Here is a 16,920-nt window from a genome sequence, read left to right as displayed (position 1 = left end):
GAATTCCTTACCGAGCTGATCTTGCTCGCCAAGAAGCAAGTCGCGGAGCAGACCTTGCCCGCCGACCTTTGAGTTCCTTGCCGAGCTGATCTAGCTCGCCAAGAAACAAGTCGCCGAGCTGACCTTGCTTGCCAACCTTGGAGTTCCTTGCCGAGCTGATCCTACTCGCCAAGAAAAAAGTCGCCGAGCGGACCTTGCTCGCCGACCTTAGAGTTCCTTGTCAAGTTGATCTTTCTCGCCAAGAAGCAAGTCGCCGAGCTAACCTTGCTCGTTGACCATGGAGTTCCTTGCTGATCTGATCTTGCTCGCCAAGAAGGAAGTCGCCAAGTAGACCTTGCTCGCGACCTTGGAGTTCCTTGCCGAGCTGATCTTGCTCGCCAAGAAGAAAGTCGCCGAGCTGACCTTGCTCGCCGACTTTTGAGTTCCTTGCCGAGCTGATCTTGCTCGCCAAGAAGTAAGTCGCCGAGCGAACCTTGCTCGTCGACCATGGAGTTCCCTGCCGACTTGATCTTGCTCGCCAAGAAGCAAGTCGCAGAGTGGACCTTGCCCGCCGAACTTTGAGTTCCTTGCCGAGCTGATCTTGCTCGCCAAAAAGCAAGTCGCAGAGCTGACCTTGCTCACCGACCTTAGAGTTCCTTGCCGAGCTGATCTTGCTCACCAAGAAGAAAGTCGCCGAGCTGTCCTTGCTCACCGACTTTAGAGTTCCTTGCCGAGCTGATCCTGCTCGCCAAGAAGAAAGTCACGGAGTGGACCTTGCTCGCCGACCTTCGAGTTTCTTGTCGAGCTGATCTCACTCGCCAAGAAGCAAGTCGCCAAGCAGACCTTGCTCGTTGACCATGAAGCTCCTTGCCGAGCTGATCTTGCTCGCCAAGAAGCAAGTCGCCGAGCCGACCTTGCGCGCCAACCTTGGAGTTCCTTGCCAAGCTGTTCTTCCTCACTACGAAGTAAGTCGCCGAGCAGACTTTGCTCGTCGACCATGAAGTTCCTTGCCGACCTGATCTTGCTCGCCAAGAAGCAAGTCGTGGAGCGGACCTTGCCCGCCGAACTTTGAGTTCCTTCTCAAGCTGATCTTGCTCGCCAAGAAGCAAGTCGTCGAGCTGACCTTGCTCGGTGACCATGGAGCTCCTTGCCGGGTTGATCTTGCTTGCGAAGAAGCAAGTCACCGAGCCGACCTCACGCGCCAACCTTGGAGTTCCTTACCGAGCTAATCTTGCTCGCCAAGAAGCAAGTCGCCGAGCGGACCTTGCTCGCGGACCTTGGAGTTCCTTGCCGAGCTGATCTTGCTCGCCAAGAAGCAAGTCGCTGAGCTGACCTTGCTCGCCGACCTTAGAGTTCCTTGCCGAACTGAACTTGCTCGCCAAGAAGAAAGTCGCCAAGCTGACCTTGCTCGCCGACTTTAGAGTTCCTTGCCCAGTTGATCCTACTCGCCAAGAAGAAAGTCGCGGAGTGGACCTTGCTCGCCGACCTTTGAGTTCCTTGCCGAGCTGATCTCGCTCACCGAAAAGTAAGTCGCCAAGCGGACCTTGCTCGTTGACCATGAAGCTCCTTGCTGAGCTGATCTTGCTCGCGAAGAAGCAAGTTGCCGAGCCGACCTTGCGCGCCAACCTTGGAGTTCCTTGCCGAGCTATTCTTGCTCGCCAAGAAGTAAGTCGCCGAGCGGACCTTACTCGTCAACCATGAAGTTCCTTGCCAACCTGATCTTGCTCGCCAAGAAGCAAGTCGTGGAGCGGACCTTGCCCGCCGACCTTTGCGTTCCTTCCCGAGCTGATCTTGCTCGCCAAGAAGGAAGTTTTCGAGCTGACCTTTCTCGGTGACCATGGAGCTCTTTGCTGAGCTGATCTTGCTCTCCAAGAAGCAAGTCAACGAGTCGACCTCGCGCGCCAACCTTGGAGTTCCTTGACGAGCTGATCTTGCTCGCCAAGAAGCAAGTCGCTGAGCTGACCTTGCTCGCGGACCTTGGAGTTCCTTGCCGAGCTGATCTTGCTCGCTAAGAAGCAAGTTGCGGAGCTGACCTTTCTCGCCGACCTTGGAGTTCCTTGCCGAGCTGATCTTGCTCGCCAAGAAGCAAGTCGCGGAGCTGACCTTGCTCGCCGACCATGGAGTTCCTTGCCGAGCTGATCTTGCTCGCCAAGAAGAAAGTCATCAAGCTAGCCTTGCTCGCCGACTATGGAGTTCCTTGCCGAGCTGATCTTGCTCGCCAAGAAGAAAGTCGCCGAGCTGACCTCGTCGACCTTGGAGTTATTTGCCGAGCTGATCTTGCTTGATAAGAAGCAAGTCGCTGAGCTGACCTTGCTCACCGACCTTGGAGTTTCTTGCCGAGTTGATCTTGCTCGCCTAGAAGCAAGTCGCGGAGCGGACCTTGCTCGCCGACCTTGGAGTTCCTTGCCGAGCTGATCTTGCTCGCCAAGTAGAAAGTCGTCGGGTTGACCTTGCTTGCCGACCTTGGAGTTCCTTACTGAGTTGATCTTGCTCGTTAAGAAGAAAGTCGTCGAGCTGACCTTGCTCGTTGACCTTGGAGTTCCTTGCCGAGCTGATCTTGCTCGCCAAAAATCAAGTTGCTGAGCTGGCTTTCCTCGCTAACTTTGAAGGTCCTTGCCAAGTTGATTTTGCTCGCTCAAGAAGTTGCTGAGCTGATTTTACTCGCCAAGAAGTGAGTTGACAAGTTGACTTTGTTTGCTAACTTTGAGGTTTCTAGGCTGAGCAAAGTGAACCACCGAGCAAAAAGTCTAGCCCGGCCTTGTAATGTAATTCCGGTCACGCAAATACGGACAGAATTAAGGGGCAATTGTGAGGGAGATTTCATAATTTGGCTTTGGGCTGTGGTAATGACCGGGCTAAAATTGGTCCGAGCATGTTTGGGCTGAGCTAGGCTCGGACAATCCAGGTGCAATGCGCTCAGTTAAAGCCCAGGTTCGATTTGGTCGAGATAACTTCTCTGTCAACCCAGGCTTATTGGTCGCGCATGTAGCTCGACGGAAAGGTCTCCCTTGGACCGGCCTAACCTGTCTGGAGCTCGGCCGTACTGGAATGCTACGGAGTTCAATTGCGATGGAGCTCGGAGAGTGGCGCTGTTAGGCTCGTTAAGTAGCTCGGTCGAAGGAGGCCGAGATAATTCCGCCGGGCTGCCCATCCCCGCTGATGCCAACTGGCAGTTTGATTAGGTGGTGTTTAGCTGAATTTGCGCTGACAGATAGGAGAGCAACTCCACATGTCGATAAGTGAATGAATGCAGAGGTGAGCGCAGAAAGTATATATGCATGACTGCGCCCCCCATGCTGGGGATGGAACATAATTTGGTGAGATAAACTTACATTCATTCAACTACTCTCTCCTTCTCTCTGAGTGTGTGCTAACTTGACCGTCAGAGGGGTTTTTCGGCGACACACCATCGGGTAGCTCACGGCCGTTGTGTTCTCAGGTTGATCGGATAGATTCGGGGCTTGGACGAAAGGAGTACAGACAGCGATGAATATCTCCTCCTTGTACAGTAAGCATGAAATTTCAGTCAGTTATAAATTGTCACATACTACAAAAGCCTATGAAATATGGAACAATTATTGACAAATCAAATTGTGCCACGTGTCTAATTGATCTCAAATCAAGATCACATAGTAGTTAAATCACAAATTTCCATATGTTAAAATGATATAGTCTCTTCAAGATGACAAGCCTTTGGCTACTGAAATTAAGTCGTTTATCATATTGTGATGATCAAGCCAATAAAATTATGTAACTATGACATTTAGCTTAGTGGTTATATAATACCATTTGTGGTTTGAGGTCTCATATTCAACTCCTATGAAGAGGAATTTGATACTCTTTGTAGTGGTTTGTCTTTTCTCCCATAATGGGGCTTATGTACTTACACTCTGTTTGGATATAGAAGATTGGTGAGAAAAGAAATGAAATTATGAGACTATAAAATCCCCTAACTTGTTTGGATAGTTAAGTAGGTGAGAAATGGTGAAAAATGATAGGAGATTGTGAGAATCCTTTTCTCACCAAACCTATGTTTTATTTCTCACCAAAAGTGATGAGATTTTGTGAGAAAGAAATTGGGTTTAATAAAAAAAAAATTAAAATATCAAAATTTCCCTTATGAAAAATATAGCTTATTAATATGGAAGGTTATTTTGGTAAAATAAAATACAATACTTTTTTTTTTCTTTTCTCTTATTTCTATCTCAACAAGATAGGTGAGAAACTACATTTTCTTCTTATTTATTCATCCAAACAAAATGGTGAGAAACCATAATCATTTCTTTTCTTTTCTCACCTAGGTGAGAAACCACAATCGTTTTTTTTTCCGCACCTCATCTCACGATCCAAACGGAGTGTTAGTAGTGGTTGCGTCGGGCTTGGGCTAGTTGTTCTACTGGTTGTTAGGCTTTGTTGACTTTCTAGGTTTTGTGAACTAGTAATCTATTTGATGATATAAATATTTCTCATATTTGTAATCACTCTTCTATCAATTGACAAAAAAAAAAACATCAATAAAATTATGTCACACCATTAAAGTAATATTTTGATATTTATCTCTAAATAAATCGAAGATAATTATAAAAGAAGTTCAAGTCTATGCCTATAAATATGGATTATCTACAATAGAATTTTATATACAAAATTTACACACAATTCCAAATACATAAAACCATGTAATCAATTCAAAATTTGTCATGAAACTTAGGATCTTCTTCTACTAAATTGATGAATGTTCTACAAACTTGATTTGGGATTAAGCTATCAAGCCTAGAGCTGTGCAAAATATAGCCCAATCAGCTAAAATCGCACTGATCCGCATCAATCCATACCACTCTAACTGCTAATTGTGGTTTAAACTTTAAAATTTATAATCTGCCAACCGAACCGCTCCGCTCCATTATAGTTAATACATATATTTTTTAACTTCCAATAAAATATCAATGTAAAAATGAGTGTGAGAGGGATTTAAGATATGAAATTTATTACACATTAGTGGTTGTATATATGAAACATATTATGTAAAATTACATTGTGTTATATATCTAAAAAATATTATACAAATTAGTGTTATATATTATGCAAATGTATGATAATCAGTTAGAGTATTCTTCAATCCGCAAAAATTGCCCAAACAGTTATTTGTCAATCCACTAACCCGCCATTCGGTTTGTAATTTTACTCTCAAACTGCCCGAACCGCACCGCGCACAAGCCCTTAAGTCAATATCTTAGCTAGGGTCCATGTTGTTTGGTTTTGAAATCAATTTTGAAAGATAATAGTTTTCAAATTTTCAAATTTTAAAAATTTATTTGATTGTATATTTTGAAAATAGTTTTGTCATTTAGTAGTTGGGGATGATTTGTAAATTTTTTTTTTGTAATTGAATAGATGGGTGTGAGAGAAGAAGTTATAGAATGATATGTAAGATGTGAGAGAATGAAAGAGGAGATAGAAAAAGTGATTGAATGTTGTTTTGAGAAAACTAAAAACCAAACAAATTTTAGATTTTGAGCTCTCAAAAATTGATTTGAAAATTAAACCAAACAAACACACCCCTACAAATTCATCATCTTCTTCATGCTACTTGGAGAAGATTTAGCCATTCAATTTAGAAAAAAAACTGTTAAGCCCAACTTTTTAAAAAGAAGAATCAGATAATTATTTTCTTTGACTAGAAAATTCATCAAAGATTGTAATGGCATAATTTAAATTAATAAATTTATATTTTATCACTATGTTTTCTCTTTATTTTTTCAGACAATAAATTTATGTGTACAACATACAACTTTGATTTTATACCATAAATTTATCATCCTAAATATTTTCTAGGTTTTGTTTTCATAGTCAGACTTTTCCCATGACGAAATGTTTTTAGAAAATTTCTTTATGTATAGACTCCGATAAGGCACTGACCCTGAAAGTCTTAATGCGTATTTTTGTCAAACATTTACAACGGTGGGCCTAATATTTGATTAAAAGTATATTTGATTAATATATTTGAAGCAAGATCAGTACATTTTGTGGGTTATGAATGAATTTCAATTTCTAAGTGACATTTCGTGATAAGAATATGCGCTTATTCTTTTTCGTGTGGAAACATATTGTTTTAATAATTTTTTAATTTTTTATAAAAAGATATAAAAAATTTTAAAAAATAATGTGACAACTTGTAATGACTTTTTAATTTTTTGACTAAAATGTTTAATCTCCAAACAATTCCGTTTGATAAGATTATTGGAACTAATTTAACTCATTAAAAGATAAAATAAATTAAAAAATCAATAAGATAAAATATCACATCTAAATCATAATTATTTTACTTCTTTTTTTCTCACAAAACAATAAAAACAAACAAAACTTTTTTAATCAAACTAAAATAATCAAAAAATTAAAAAATCAAGTTTAAAAAAAAAAAAAATCATCCCAAACGAATGTTTTTAGTTCCTTTTTCCTACCAAATAATTTGTAGAATTATGATAATCAGTTATCCGCACAAAAAGTCAACTGTTTCTTTTATTTTATGAATAAAGAAAAACATTACAAAAATGTTTAAAGTACTTTTAATGGAAAATTAGGTTGTAATAATTAACTTTGTAAATTTTAAATCAAGTTTCAATCTTATCCTTTTGTCATTTAACATTAAAAAGGTTAAAAAGGTAACGGAAATTAAAAATGAAAGGATTAAAGTGAAATTTTGGAGAAGGTGTGCGAACTAAAGTAAAATTTAAGTAAAAGTATAAGGATGCTAATGAAACCATAAAACTGTCACATATGTTTTGAATGATAAATTTCGTCAATTTTGTTAATAGTATCTGGATGAAAAAACAAAATTGCAACTTAACTTAAGGGATTGGCTATTACAATTAAAAATAAAGGGATTAAAGTAAAATTTTGATAATTTATCCAAAAATTTATATAAGTTTAGATTGTACTTAAATTTTAAAATTATAGGTCTTCCTTTTAGTTTTTTTTCCCCAAATCTTACCTTATGCGATCAAACCATCTTCTTCGTCATAGTTTATATTTATAGGAAAAATTACATTTTATTGGAGTAGTAGGAAAATATATTTTTTCATGATGGTGCAATTCTCTTATGTGTATTGTGTAAATTCATTCATGTGTTTGGTATAACTCTTCTTGTGGGTCAAAGTTGCACCCAAAAACAATTTCATTTGTATTGTAATTTTTTTCTCATTGCTTCGTGTATTTGTAATTTTTCCTAATTTATATGTCCATTGACGCTTCACAATTTGAAATCCCAATTGATGTATGTATATGTGTATATCTATTTATTTCTGTATGTTTAGTATATGGGTGATGTTATTCACACACCACCAAATCTCTTACGTGTAATTTTTTATTACACGTGTATCCCTTTATTAAATTACCATTCGACAAAGAGAGTAAATCATGATCTCACAATCGCGATTGAAAGAGAGAGAGTGCAAGAAATCGCAAGTGGGTGAAAGAAAGCGCTAGAGAGATCACAAGTGGGTTGCAGAGAGAACACCAGAAAATTTATCAAGACTAGTTCAACTTTGTCAATTCAGGTTCTTTTCCCATTTTTCACAATCTGACTGGTTTTTAACAAATCCATCTTTTTCTTCTTCTCTTCTTCATCTTAAATCATTAAATCAATTCTCTGCTATTCTATCGTAGATGGAGAATTGATTCTCTACTTTTCATCTCTTTGAGTAGGCAACGGCAAGGGATTGGAGACGGCGATAAGGTTGTTGTTTTGGATAGAGAGTTGAAGAAGATAAAGGGTGAATTAGCATTTTTCAAAAATTGATGTTGTGAAGTGAGAAGAAATCAAAATATTAAAAATCTGTGTGGTGTGTATTGAGAGTCGTGTGGTGTGTAAATAGAATTACCCATAGTATATAATCCATGCAATCCCCGCAAGGGGGTGCAAGTAGGAGGGAATCATGCAGTGCAGTGTCGTTTTTGTATCGAGTCATATCGGGCTCGTATTCAAAACAATCCAACACTAATACGGCCCATTTAATTAAGCATGTCAATTATCTTGACAATGACCTGACTTATTATAATTGTGTTAATCCAAACACGACACGCTTAATATGATTAGCAATAGTTCATGTTTTAGATTATAAACAAATTGTACTACCTATTTATTTATTTATTTATTTATTTATTTATTTTTTAAAAAAAACTTATTTCATATCACATGCATAAGCAGAAGTTTTTTAAAATCGGTTTTTCTTTTCAAAAAAATTAATTAAACATAAAAACTAGTTTTCTGGAAAAAAAAATACTAATTATTTTTATATTAATTTCTCTTTTTTGAGGTGAATAATTTTGTATTTATATTTTTATTAAACTAACTTGTAGTTTGTGAAAAAAAATAGAGAGAACAAATTTTAAAAACTAAATCAAACACAGTGAATAATAACTATAATACAAAAAAAAATTAATAAACTAACTAAATCAAACAAAGTGAATAAAAATTGTAAAATAAAAAATATTAATAGACTAACAAAATATAGTATGATTGTCAATCACATTGACTCATCATTGCAAGTTGTAACTCAAAAAATTTATGGTTGTTGCTTGATTGAAGAGTTCTTCAAGATTTTAGGAGAGACAAACAATTTATCAAATTACAACCAGTCACTTTATCATTAATTTAGTTTGTACTTCGTTAGGTATATATACTATATAGAAATTTAAGTTTTAATCTAATGGATAAGAATTAATTATTCAAAATCTTATAGTTATTAAATTTAGATTGTATGTGAGTCAATAGTAGATTCGTATTAACATATCGACATGAATTTTTATGCAGGTCAAAAATGTCTATTTTGAATTTTGCTTGTTCAATCCAAACATAACCCATTTAATGTTCGTATTTTTAGATCGCATGAGATAAAAATTAATTAATCTTAACTCTCTAATTACATGTACAATTCAAATCGTATTAACGATTACGTAACAAATTCTAAACTCTAGGCGCAAGACCTGCATAAAGTTCTCAGACCTTTTCTTTTCCTTACTTTATTATATATTTCCCCTTTTCCTGCTGGCAACGAGGAATTATATATTTGCCCTTTTCCTGCGAGTCAATTAGGTCAATCCTTTTTAGTGCTTTTATATTAAAAAAAATCAAATGGATCAGCGTTGATAATCCCGACTTAAATATTTGGACAAAGTTCATGGCTCTCCTAATCGGTTATACTTTGACTGAGCTCTGAATAACTCTGAGATTACTGAGTTTCTCGGGAACTGAGGGCGTCAACGTTGATAATCCCGACTTAAATATTTGGACAAAGTCCATGCCTCTCCTAACCAGTCGTACTTTGACCAAACTCTAAATAATTTTGAGATTACTGAGTCTCTCGGGGAATTGAGGGGTCAGGAGCCTAATTATTTACCCTCACCATAACTTGTTGATAATAAGTCAAGTGTTTAGCCAATCCAAAAAAGGGAGAGGAGACACACCATTGAGTGAGTGAAAGAGGAGGAAATGCCAAGTAAGGTAATGCTATAGTAAAGGATGTGTATCATATTGTTGGCAACATATTTTGTACAAACCAATCGCAGTTTAACACGTGGCAGGATGAGGGCAATACGGGAAGATAATTCAAATCTTCAATCGTAATCACACACGTGACAGTTAGTATTGATTATTATGGATCTATATAGTATGGAATCAGTAGAGAGGTGTACGATGACGCAGATGACGTGGCTCTAACGGTTACTCATATTTAAATTCAAAAATCATGAGGGAACCCTAACTGTAGACATGGCGTTGTGGAGCTAATTGTGAGGAAACATGATCAGCAATCATGGAGGGATGATTCGACGGTTAAAAGCTTATTTCGACGGTTATCATTGAGAAGTATAAATAGCAGTGAACGTCCCAGAAAGGCCCCAGACTCAAATCCAAAAAATTAGTTTTATTTACTTTATTTTCCTTCTAGTTTTTACATTTCTTGTTCTTTACATTTTTGTACTTCAAATTGCTGCACTGCACTTCGTTCATAGGAGTAGTTTCAAGTAGTTTGTTGCTGTAAACCTCTACGAGGCTGATTTGGATCTTTGTAAGTCTTCCATTTTACTTTATGAAATGCTACAATTGTTCTTCATTTAATCATTGTTTGCTTAAATTCTCCTAAACAAAGTCACCAGTAAAAGTCCTCTTCATTAAGACCGAAAGAACTAAAACACAATCGTCTGATAATTGGTTGACATTTAATATTCTATAAGGACTGATTGATCTTTACTAGCACGCTCAAAATTACAATAATAACCTTCAAAAGCCAAAAAACCAACATATATTTTTGGCACGCCCGGTGGGACTAATTAAAATGGCTAGACAAAGGAGACAAGGAGAAAATGAATTCTTGGAAGAAGGCGTGGAAGGAGAGGTAGAAATGCATAATCCAGAGGATAATGTGGAAGTACTTGTTTTATCAGAACCTATGGTCGAACAGACCAGCACTTCGGAACAAGTACCACATGTTCAGAATATTGGACGAGGCCAAGGAATTGGACCACCCACTGTTCCATTTACTCAGTCAATGGAACTATGGGGTGGCTTAGTAGATGCCATGGGACAGCAGTTGATGAACACAATGGAAAGGTGGCCAACATCCTTCATAGATCGAATGAATACCCATCAACCAGCAAACACAAGACATATGGAGGAAGTTTCAAATGTCCCTCGGCAAAGATTAGCTAGAGATAAACAGCCTATGCAAAATAATGGACATTCTAATGGTCAAACTAGGAACCAAAACTACAAAAGACCATCACCTCAGTCTTGGTATGAACCTCTTTCGAGGCCTGTGACAAATCAAAATGCCTCATTACTTAACAGTGAAGCCATGCAAATTGGTGGATCTGGCCCAACACAAGATAATGGCATAAGGATGTTTCCAAACCCCATGTTCGAAGCCATAACTGGTATAAGGGGGTTCACTAATCCTTTGTTCGAATTATACCTGGGGGGTTGGAAGGGTTCCCTACAATTGGAAGAGGCACAATACCTGTTCCAGCACCTTTTGCAGGTCCTTTCGTAGGACAGGCTTAGAGGGGTTACACATACCCTCAACAGCAGCCAGCACTACAGGGACAACCAGTCCCAAATGTGCCACCTTATGGATCAAGAGGACCTCAGGCACAAGGTTGTCCACCAAATTCTGTGTTTGTTCCTCCAGTAGTGGTTCAACAAGCACAAAATATGGTTATTAGGGACCAAATTGCTGATATTGTTAGAGAGATATGTGGACCGATGGCTCGGGGGGTTCAAACTCCTGTATACAGGAAACCATATCCAGAATGGGTAGATAGGGTACATGAATACCCAAGAGGATTTAGGATTCCAAACTTTGCTCTTTTTTATAGGAATGGAAACCAGTCAACGGTAGAGCATATTGTTAGGTTCGTTGCTCAATGTGGTGAATTTACCAATAATGATTACATAAAGTTGAGACTGTTCCTAAATTCTATAACTGGGGCAGCCTTTGTATGGTACATTAACCTTACACCTGGCTCTATCCAAACTTGGCAATAGATGGAGGAGGCATTTCATGCCCAATTCTTCCAAACGGAGCCAGAAGTTTCTATGGCAAACTTGGCAAGGTTGAGTCAAAGGTCTGACGAGAAGGCTGCTCAATTTATTGCCAGATTCAAAAGTGCACGAAATAAATATAGAATCATCCTACCAGAGCCTGAATTCGTGAGATTGGCTCAAAATGGTCTAGAGTTTAGGTTTCGAAAAAAGTTTGACTCAACTGAGTTTAGAGACTTAGTAGAACTAACTTATAAGGTGTCTAGGTATGAAGCATTACTAGAGGAAGAACAAGATCGAAGTAATGTATCATATAAGACGTATTATAGAGATCCTAATTATGAGATTGATACAACAGAGATTGTGGGGAAAGAACCTGTGATCTGTGAGGCATTAATTCATAAAGACGCAAAAATAGACCAGCAGTTTAAAAAGAAAGACCTTCATAAGTAATACTCTTTCGATTTAACAAAGGCAGATGACATTTTTGATCATTTGCTTGCGACAAACTTCCTGAAGTTACCAAAATGAGTCAAAATTCTGTCTCCAGAGGAACTTAAAGGAAAAGTGTATTGTAAATGGCATAATTCTTGGTCTCACTCAACTAAAAACTGCATTGTTTTTCGGGACAAGATCAAAGAACAAATTCGGAAGGGGAGTTTAAAATTCCCACCTAAAGTAGAAAAGGCCATGCGGATTGACACCAATCCATTCCCAGAAATTTGCAAAGTTGCAGCCAATGTTATTGTGCCAGACTTCCAGAACTTATCCTTGAAAGAAATGGAAGAGGTCAATGTGCAAATGCATGTTGCCAGCAAAACTACTGCAAAAAAAGATGCTAGAAGTTTACCAGTTGTTGGACAGGGTTTTGCAGACTAGAGGGAAGACTCTAACGAGGAAGCACTGGATGATGATTCTTTAGAGGCAGCTATCATGCAAAGAATGTGTCCCAAATGTAGGTTGAGTTGCAAATGGTTGAAAGGGCTTCCGATTGATGGGAAAGAATATTACAAGGATGTGCAAAAGCGTCTGAAACCAACGAGTACTTATAGAAAAAGGCCATATCCAACTGGTATTAGGCAGCAGCCATTAATGGCTGAGCCAATAGCTGCTAGAATGCACTCCAAGGGCAAGAGACCTCTATATGAATCCAGACCACCTAACTATTACAAAATGGAGGGCAATCATCCTGAAAGGATGCCTGAAAGGGGTTCAAGTTATGGGATCAAAGCCAGGGATTGGCCCCCTAGACCAGCCTCACATAGGATGGAAAATGGCCACCTTCATGGAAGGCCTGAATTGGGCCCAAAACAGGGAGTTGGGGCCAAGCAGTGGCCTTTACAGCCAACTTCGAATCTGGCTTCGAAAGAAGAAAGAGGCAGTTCAACAACTGGGCTAGTAGGTTCATGGGTACCTGGAGTTCCAGATTGGTTTGTCATGCAGAACAAACCTAGGGAAATGTCTACCCAAAGAAATGTTGTTGGAGACCAAGGTAGGAAGGTTAAACCTCCTTTGGTGGCTCCAAATAACTGGGTGTTACATAAGCATCCAAAAACGAAGGAACCAAATATGGTCCTAGTGATTTCTAGGGCCCAAAGGAGGAAGATCCAGCGAAGGTACACTCAGTACCAGAAGGATCTGAAAGAAAGCGGAGAAAGTTCTTCATTGGTCCAGCCAAAGGGCCAGGCAGAGGGAGAAAAAAGTTCAAAGTTAGATCATAATCTAAAATCAACTCCTCAAGACAAAAGGAGTTGCAGCAGAGAGAAATTGGCTAAAGTTCATTCCGAACTAAAAGACAAAGAAAGATCCAGTTTGGTAGGAATGGAAAAAACTTTGATGGAAAGTGATAGTGAGACAGAGGGAGAAGTTGGCCTAGGCCAAAGGAAGAAATGGTTGAGGAAGAAATGTTTGAAGCCTTCATGGCTGAACAGACATTTTGGTCAAAAAACCAGCAGAAACAAAGCATTTGAAAAAAGTTACTAGTACAGAAGTGCCAGAATGCAGCATGGAAGATGCTTTTGAAGTGATTGAACAAGTTAGCCAGAAAGAGAAACAGGTACAACCAGTCATCCAATTTGGCTCGTTTCCTCCAGTATCAGTGAATATGGTACATATACTACCATAGGAATTCCAATTTGAAGATGAAAACCAAGAAGGTCAGGAAATTGACCTAATTCCAGTTTCTAGTGAAGACTCACAAGTGAGTATGGTGCAGGATGAATCCGAAGTGGCCATACTAATGGAAACTGGAGATGAGAGTAAGGAAGAGGTGAGTATTAACCTCTCATATCCTTTTGAGTATCCCACGATATCCATGACACAGCATGTCAAACTGTTGTATATCAAGGCCTTCTTCGATGGGATACAGATGAACCGGGTGTTAGTGGATAATGAGACAGTAGTAAACCTTCTTCCGAAATCTTCTTTGAAAAAACTAGGAAAGAGGAACCCCAGATTAATCCCAACCAATACAACCATTGTTGGTTTCGCTGGAGACAAACAGATGGCTCAAGGCATTTTGCCCATCAACCTGAGTATGGGAACTAGGGACTACAAGACGGTATTCTTCGTTATCGACAACGATGCTAAGTATAATGCTCTACTTGGAAGGGATTGGATTCACACCAACAAATGTGTGCCTGTAGACACCCCATTTTTGACCGACCTCAAGACTTTGATGTCATTGTTTGTGCACTCAGTGATTGCGCATGTTTGTGTTCATTATGAATTTCCTGAGCTTTCGGCTGAACGCCTTGTCTCGAGACCTCTTAACTCTCTTCTTCTTGGTTTGTTTTTTGGACCATGCCTTGGTGCCTTTGCCTGGGGGGGGGGGGGGAGAGAGGCCTATAGGCCACTTTTTGTAGCTGTAGGCTACTTTTCCCTCTTGTAGGCCACTTGTAGTGGCCGGTAGGCTAGTTTCAAGAGCTTTCGGTTGAGTGCCTTGTCTTGGGGCCTCTTTGCTCTCTTCTTTTTGGTTTGTTTTTGGACCATACCTTGTTACCCTTTGCCTGGAGGGAGGGGAGGACCTGTCGGCCACTTTTGGCAACTGTAGGCCACTTTTCCCTCTTGTAGGCCACTTGGAGTGGTCGGTAGGCTAGTGGAAGTAGCCAGTCGGCCACTTGAAGTGGCCAACGGCCATTTTTCTGCTTTTGCAGATATTTTTGGTGCCAGCTATGCCAGCTGTTGGGCACATAATGCATCCTCCATGCACGTGTATGGAGGGATGGTAACAAGCTTGAGGCTTGTAATTCTCTATAAGGGGAGGTGTCTCCCCCTTCTAAGGGGTTCAGATTTTTTAGAGCAAAAAATCTACTCTCTCTCTAAAATTCTCTATCTCTATATATATATATATTTGTGCTTGAGAGTGGGAATTCTTGGTGCATTTGCAAAGGGACTCTTGATCAAACACCTCTACCTTGAAGCTAAGGTGCTTGGAGGTCTCATTTGGGTTCTTAAAGACTAATTTAGGCTCAGAAGTTGCTGATTTAAAGTTGTGCTTTAAGGGTGAGTGTCTTCCCTCTTTAAGCTTTATTTTGATCAAGTGTTTGGCTACCTTTGCATACTGTTTTAGGCCTAGCTTTCAACTACAAAAACCTTTGTTTTTAAGTGTTAAAAATGGTTGTTTGAGGCCTTGTTTGAGTTAGGGGTGGTCTATCCCCTTTTGTGGCTTATTTTGCTTTGCTTTGAGCTATGTTTTAAAGCCTTTGAGATCACCTTTGTTTGGCATTTTCACCACTAAATTCCAGAAGAATTTCAGTGGTGGAAAGTATGTTTTGGGACCCAAAATAGGTGGGGGTGGTCCCCCCCCTTTGTACCTTGTTTGCATGTGTTGATGGCCTCACTCTTTGCCATGTTTTTCTACCCTTTTGGGGCTCCACCTTAACATGTTTTTGGTCTTCTTTTAGCATGTTATAACTCTTTTTTTGGTTAGTTTGGTCACCTCTTGCATGCTTTATACACTTGTAGTGTATTCCTACTTGCTAACCTAACGTGCTTCATGTCTTAGTCTATAATTCTAGCATGTATTGGCTCCACTCTAGCATATTTTTGGCCATTATTTAACATGCTTTAACTCTGATTTTGGTTGGTTGGGCCACCTCTTTTTTGGTTTTTGCATTTGTAGTGCAATCATGCTTATTAGCCTAGTGTACTTGGTGATTTGGCTTATCATTCTAGCTTATTTTGGCTACACTCCAGCATGTTTTAGGCATTGTTTTGACATGCTTTAGGACTGTTTTGAGTGGTCTTGGCCTCTTGGGGCTTGCTTTGTATAGCTATGGCATAGTTGGCTTCACTAGTCTTGTGTTTTGAGACCCCTAGCATGCCTTATTTGTGATGTTTGTGTGATATGGCATCATTTGGTATGCAATTTCAGAGCTTATATCCTTGCCATGCTTCCACTTGAATCACTCTTTAAGTGCTCTTGAGAGTTAAGCTTTGTGCCTCGCTTGCGAGCCATCATTTGAGCATGCATTTTCTTGCCTTTCATGCTATCATTTTACCCCATTTTAGCCACTGCTTCGGCATGCATGAGGTCTATTTGGGGCTGGATTAGTCCTTTGAGTATGGTGTTGCATGGTTCTAGTGTTATGCTCTTTGCTTGCTTCAATGCTTTCGACTCTGAGCATGTCTTGCATGCATCCTTTTCATGCTTTGATGTCATTTAGCATCCTATTTCAGTGCTGGAATATGTGTCATTGCATTCCATCTTTCATTTGTTTCATCACTTTCGAAAGTGGTCTTAAGCCCTTTGTTGGTTTGAGCACAAAATTGAGGCGTTCATGCCTAATGATGTTAGCCTTCTCTTGAGAGTTTCTACTAACCAACGGCATGATGCTTCTTTCATGCTCAAGATGCTTGTGGCTTGAGCCATCTTTCCCCTTAGAGGACTTCTCACCATTGGACCAAATCAATTAAAGGATTAATTGGTAAGATTAAAATGTGTAAACAAAATTAGACAAAGTGAAACATGCCAAGATAACATGTTTATGTTGCATTGCATGTGTTTGGATCAGACGTTAATCCCAACACAAGAAATGAGCGACGTTTCATACTTGAAGTGATGAAACATGACTCATTTCTTAGTCACCGACACCCTTGATCGTGCATGATAGGGTGGAGGTTCATCGAGTCTTACTTGCGCATTCATTAATTTGTACAAACTTGGCTTCTCTGCCATTGTGCATTGCGATACTCGGTTGGTGGCCCGAGAGTCGAGTACCACACTCCTTTGAGCTTGAGAAATGATAAGGAGGGTGGTTGTACACAGATATCCTACAAAGACCTTGGTTTGCCTCTGTTGTTCCCTGTTTGCAGCAAAATTGGAGAATGCAGAAGCAACTAGCCGACCGGCCAGAGCAAGTGGCCAACAGTTCTCAAGTTCAGAGGTGGTCAGAAGTTGTTCT

Source organism: Camellia sinensis, chromosome 2 (genome assembly GCF_055761805.1).
Source record: "Camellia sinensis isolate YWXY chromosome 2, ASM5576180v1, whole genome shotgun sequence".
In the NCBI taxonomy this organism is placed as follows: Eukaryota; Viridiplantae; Streptophyta; class Magnoliopsida; order Ericales; family Theaceae; genus Camellia; species Camellia sinensis.
The sequence above is the reverse complement of the archived record's forward strand: the minus strand, read 5'-3'. Positions refer to the sequence as shown.